The 6,000-nt window shown below is 43.2% G+C and overlaps 1 pseudogene; it reads right to left on the bottom strand.

Annotated features, from left to right (window-relative positions):
• Positions 1-473: 473 nt before the first annotated feature.
• Positions 474-610, bottom strand: LOC126014660 (uncharacterized; annotated as a pseudogene).
• Between the last annotated feature and the right edge of the window lie 5,390 nt (positions 611-6,000).

Genomic DNA, 6,000 nt, shown 5'->3' with positions numbered 1-6,000 from the left:
TTTAAGTAAAATGGTTAATGAGCACTGTAGAAGGAGTCTTCACTCTGAAGTATGAAATCATTTGCTGTAAATGAATAGGTTTTCTTTAAATTGGTTTTGCAGTAGAACAGTAAGACAGCTGCAATAAAGTGTTAAAATTTTTATGATTAAACACAATAGCATGAACTATGATTATTAAAGGTATAAAAACTGATTTTAAAAAACAAACAACTGTTTTTACTATGAAGACTTTAAGTGAATAATTTGTAAAAAATATTATATACTAAATTAACTAAATGCTTAGATTATTATAAAATATAGTTAAAGACATCTGATGCATTTACACACCTAGAACTTAAGACTAAAATTATATTTAATACTAGTTAATTTGCTTATAAAGTTTAGTTACTTTTATATATTACTTATAAAATTATATATAATATATTTTTCATCAATATTATTTTTTTACTGCGACACAAATATACAGATTTGTATAATGTGCTGATATTTTGAATGCACTTAAAATAATAGTTTTTTTTTTTTTTAATGCAGAAATAAAGAACAACCATTGCTGTAGCACAAAGTTAAAACTAAGGGTACTATAAAGCATACTTAGGTGTTTACTGTGCATTAAATTAACTATATTGTTTAAAAAGGCTAACTACATTATTTTTGACATAATTTTGTAAATACTTTAAAAATTAAAATAAAACTTTTAATAGAAATATAAGACTTAATTTTAACACTTTTGTGTTCGTTTGGATTTTAAAACACAAAGAAGTTTTTCTTTTACCAACATTTTGTTATCTGTAAAGTGACAGAATTATGACCTTGCTTTAAAATTTTCTGAGAGGCATGAAAAAAAAAAGTTTATTGCCCTTATGTTCCTGTTGCTTTTTAATGTTTTAATAATTACTTTACACTACTTAATGCACTAAACTTAATAACACATATTTGACGAAGTGTAGGTCTGACAAGGTGAAGCAGAGTCTTTCACTGATAATTCGGGGAGGGGCTAGCACAGTTAACAGCAGGAAGGCTAGAGGCAAATTATTTACAGTCCGCAGGGTGTAATGATATAGAGAAAAAAAAACAATTTTTTAAGATTAATTACTAATTTATTGGAATTAGAGGGAATGGCAACTGAAGAGGGGAATTTGGGTTGCAAAAGCACTATGGGGATCATGGTTTTATTAATTGATTTGAGAATATGCAAGAGATGCCACTTTTCAGATTTCTTTTGAATAACAAAGATTGGGTATTTCAAGGTGAATTGGAAGGCTTAAAGTGGGAGTGGCAGGGTCTGAGCTGGCTGTTTCCCAAGGCTGGCAGGAAAGAGGCTGAAGGAGGCTGAGGGCTGGTTTGAGCAGAATGTTCTGAGTAAAAGGTACATTAGGCTCAGAAGTTTTAACAGCAAAGTGTAAGGTTTTATGGCTTAGCAGCTGATACTTTGTAATTATCCTGCTCACTGTGCCCTTAGAATTTTTTGTAGGCATTGCAGCAGTTTCTGTTTTATGGCACTTAGCCTTACTTTTATTAGTTTGTTCCTTTGAATTCTCAAGATGGGGGGCCTGGCCGTGGAATTTAGTGGGCAGAGGACAGACAACTATAGATTTAGGAGGGGGGGGGAACGCCTGAAAGGCAGAAACCTGTGAATTAAGAGAAGCAGCCTGTTTTTGAAGGCTTAAGATTTGTTTAAGATTTTCAATTTGGCCAAGTAGTTTCATTTCTATAGCTTTAAGAGGGGGAGCGGTGAGAGGAGGGAATCTGCCATGGTTAGGGACTGAGCGTTCTCCGCGGTGGAGGCTGCTGAGCAGGCGGGGGAAGACTTTCTCCATTAGGGAGAAAGACAGGAAAGGTAGCGCTGGTTTTTGAGCCAAGAGCATTATCAAGTTTGTTAGAGAGGTGAGAGACCATGGATGTAATTGTGGTGAGTTGGGAACTCAAGTCAGAAAAAGGGGGGGGGGGGAAGGAGAAAGCAGCAACAGTTTGTTGCCGGTGTGGGGGAGCTGCTGGAATGCCAGCTCTGGGGAGCGACTTCCAGGCACAGAGGGCAGCAAGAGCCATGTTGGCAAGCTGGGACCTGGAAAGTGTGTGCTGTACCTTTAAGGTATGAAAAGAGGCGAGGCCAGCTATAAGAGCTTAGAGATTAGGATTCCTGCCTATTTGCAGGGGCTTTGCAATGGAAAAAAAAAAAGTTAACTTCCCAAGAGACAAAGAGTTCAGCTTTTAGATTCTAAGCAGGAGAGCGTGTAAGGGGCTTGGGGGCCATAGGAGGTTACGGCTTGAAATGGCTCTTTGAGGCTTTTCCAATTAAAGGCTTTGTATTGTTGCAATTGCTGGCTAAGGAGGGGAGGGTGGTGAGGGGAGTAAAGGTTTTGGTGGAACAGGGACGGAGCTGAGGCTAGGGAAGTGAAGGGCTGTTTAGGATTTTGCACAGAGGGTGCAGCGGCCTCTTCTGTAGGGGTCTGGGTGCATAGAGCAGAAGCATGGACAGAAGTAAGGGAGGGATATAAATGAGAAGCATTAGAGAGATCTTTAAGAGCATTAGTTACTTTGGAGACAAAGGTAGAAGAATCAGTGGTGGAGGGAGGACAAGGGGAAGTATTCTCAGAGGGAGAAGGGAGATGAGAGACAGAATTAGAACGAGAGGGAGTCCTGGAACACTCACGGGAGACTTGTTGTACATGAGATTCAACGGCATGGATGATGTCTTTGGCGGTTCCGGCATTTTTAGTTACAATGATATCTCTTAACAGGCTCCAATATTGGAACATAATTTTTTCCTTCTGTGAATCATCATTATTTACAAAATAATCACTCATTTCATGTCCTACTTTGTCCCAAGTGGACGCAACAATTTCTGGACAGGTAATAATAAACCAATGACATACATTATGAATAAACATAAGAAAATTACAAATATTCTTTTTGGTAACCTCTACATGTCTGGCTTTCAACTCAGACTGAATATCAATAATGAATTTAAGTTCAGTACTCAATGAAACACCCATGGTAGCGTATCCTATGGGTGAAGCCCCAAAAGCCAATCAGGGGCGGTGATAGGAACGACTGAAAAAACTGCAGTTTAAATATTTGATTAAGGCTAACTCGTTTCAACGCCTACCCTGATGAGGTATATCCTGCGATTTACGAAACAGCTCCGGACTCGCTGACCCGTAGTCATTCGGAGTGTGGCGGTGGTCTTCGAGCCCAGCGTTGGGCGCCAAAATGCGGGGTCCTGAAGCCCCCCAGGGGGGCCCGGCCAGCAGGAATTAGCTGGGAAGACTTCTCAGACAACCGCACTCCTATTTTGCTGGGTAGAAGCACAACCACACTGTAAAAAATCTGAGAGAGGTTAATAATAAAGACCCAAGGCAATGTCTCACTGCTCAAGGGCAACTTTATTTGGCTACAGCTCCTTCTTATATAGAGAAGGAGAAGGGGGCATTACAAGGGTGATGTCAATCACACTTTTGGCATGAAAATTACTTCATTATTCCAAATAAGGCAAGTGGGCAATACTTCTTGCAGTATCCATGGAAACATCTTGTGACCTTCTAGCTGCATTCCTAATTGCTTGACTATCAGGAGGTGGTGCAAGATGTGCTTGCCTCAGTGATCTTGAACAGACAATGTAGCATATACACAATAATGAATGTCTTGTAAACTCAGGGATATGGTTAAGGGAGTAAGGCCTCTTTTCTGGGAATGGTACTGGGCTGTGTTGCTCTCCTCCGGGCTAAAAGATTAATTATACTTTGCAGCTGCATTTTCCTTTCTCTTTGGCCCAAGAACTTACAGCAAGACTGCATGTAGCCTTTAGGTGAAAGGCTGGATTATGGCAGAAAGAATAGCAAAATGGCCTCAAACAAGTCAGTCCCCAACATAAATTATTATGATGGTGGATATGGAAAAGCCTGGAAGGTTCTGGTAAAGAAGAGGCATCCAGAATGCCCTGCCTTTCTCATGAGCATGGACTTGTATTTTTCATCTGAAAGTTTTGATTTTTGTCTCTCTCTTGACACTCTTTCAACACTCAACTGGATGTCTCTCCCCTCACTTTCTTTCTGTCTCCCCCTTGCTCTAGACCACTTTCTCCCTCTCATACTCTCTTCCCTATTTCTCCTTCTGTTTTTCTTTTTCTCTCCCCATCTTGCTCTCTTCCTTTCAAGCTTTCTCTTTCTCTGCTCCTCCCTGTTTCTCTCTCTCCCTCCCTCCATCTCTGTCTCTCTCTGTCTCTGTCTCTCTCTGTCTCTCTGTCTCTGTCTCTCTCTCTCTCTCTCTCTCTCTGTCTCTCTCTCTCTTCATCCCATCAATTCTTCCTCCTCTCCAGCTTGAAGTCTGGAGAGGACTGTGCTTACTCACAGAAGGGATCTTACCTTGTACAGAACTGGGACCATCTCCGGGGGGACAAATACTCAGTGCTCAAGGATGCCCACAGAGATGCAGGGCCTTGCATTGGCCAGGCCCCCTTCCCCACAACTCTGCAAGCTGATTCATTGTGCCCCTTGGATCTCCACTCATAGATGCATCACTAGGGCCAGGCCAAGAGTCCCACAGGAGTGGTTGGGCCAGTTGTTGGCTTATGGCTCCAGGGTTCACACATTGCTCAATGCTCTGCCCATCAGAGCCAAGTTAGCAAAGGGAACATGGAGGGGTGAGCAAGTGGGGGGAGATTTCATGGAACCAGTATGGGGCATGGCCTGGGGCCCCTCTGGGCCTGCACAGTCAGTTGTGGGGGGTGGTCAGAACAGCTTATTGGCAGAGCCAATAAGGAGGGTAGAAGATGATGAGCTGCTGGAGGATGGGGATGATACAGGAAGGTACCAACCCCGGGGGTGCAGGTCAGAATGGTCAAGAACTAACTCCTTCTTGTTCTTGTCTTTCCTCCCCTCTCCTGTCAGAGGACCCCTTGCTGGCCCCAAGCCCAAGCTAATTTTCCTGCATGAAATCTGTCCCGGAACCACTCACCCATCTACCTGGTTTTCAGGGTCTCAGTGCTCTTCACTGAGGCCATACAGAGGTAGACGAAACAGGGAAAATTGGCCGGACCCTTTTTGAGGGTCTCACCAGTCAGGCCCAGTATGAGCCTTTAGTCACAGGGGTCCTCAAACTTTTTAAACAGGGGGCCAGTTCACTGACTTCAGAGCATTGGAGGGTCTGACTATAGTAAAAACAAAACTTATGAACGAATTCTTATGCACACTGCATATATCTTATTTTGCAATGAAGAAACAAAACAGATACAAATACAATATGTGGCCCGCGGGCCATAGTTTGAGGACCACTGCTTAGTGCCTTCTTGTGTAAACTTGACCAGAACCAACTCTTATTTCCAGAGGGACATCGTGTTCACGTGCTCCTCGGGGCACTGGGACCAGGTCATGAGCTGCAAAGCCCTGGATTGTAGCCTCCCTGACCCATCCCTGGTGCCCCAGGCCACCTTCTCCTGCGCTGAAGGGACTGGCTTCCAGAAACGCTGCTTCATTTCCTGCATCCCTCCAGCCAAGCTTCAAGGTATGACCTGGCCTGAGGTCATGAAGACTGAGGCAGGGGCAACAAGGGGACCATGGGACAGCAGGGGATGGAGAATGTGTGCAGAGACGAGTCAGATTCATAGCCTTGAAACCTCAGTAACAAATTTAGGGGGGAAACTAAAAGGTAGGGACGGACCCACTGGAAACCAAGTTCTCTTCCATTTCCTTCTTGGGAGAGATTCCTTTTCGTTTGGTTGGGCTTTGTTTCTTGCGTTGGGACCACACCTGGTAGTGCTCAGGGCTGATTCCTGGCTCTGTGCTCAGAAATTACTCTTGGCAGGCTCAGGAAACCCTATTAGATTCGAGGAATCATCTCAGGTCAGCCATATGCAAGGCAAATGCTCTCCCTGCTGAGCTATTTCTCTGGCCCTTGGAAGAAATTTCTTCCTTCACTCTACTGGCATAACTCCTCTCTCCTCGTAACACCAGATGCACCCTCAAAGTTTGCTTCTCTCTTCCAGTCCTCATCAAAAGGGTCTAA

This window comes from Suncus etruscus, chromosome 7, assembly GCF_024139225.1.
Source record: "Suncus etruscus isolate mSunEtr1 chromosome 7, mSunEtr1.pri.cur, whole genome shotgun sequence".
Classification (NCBI taxonomy): Eukaryota; Metazoa; Chordata; class Mammalia; order Eulipotyphla; family Soricidae; genus Suncus; species Suncus etruscus.
Note: the sequence above shows the minus strand (reverse complement) of the source record. Positions and strands in the feature narration are given on the sequence as shown.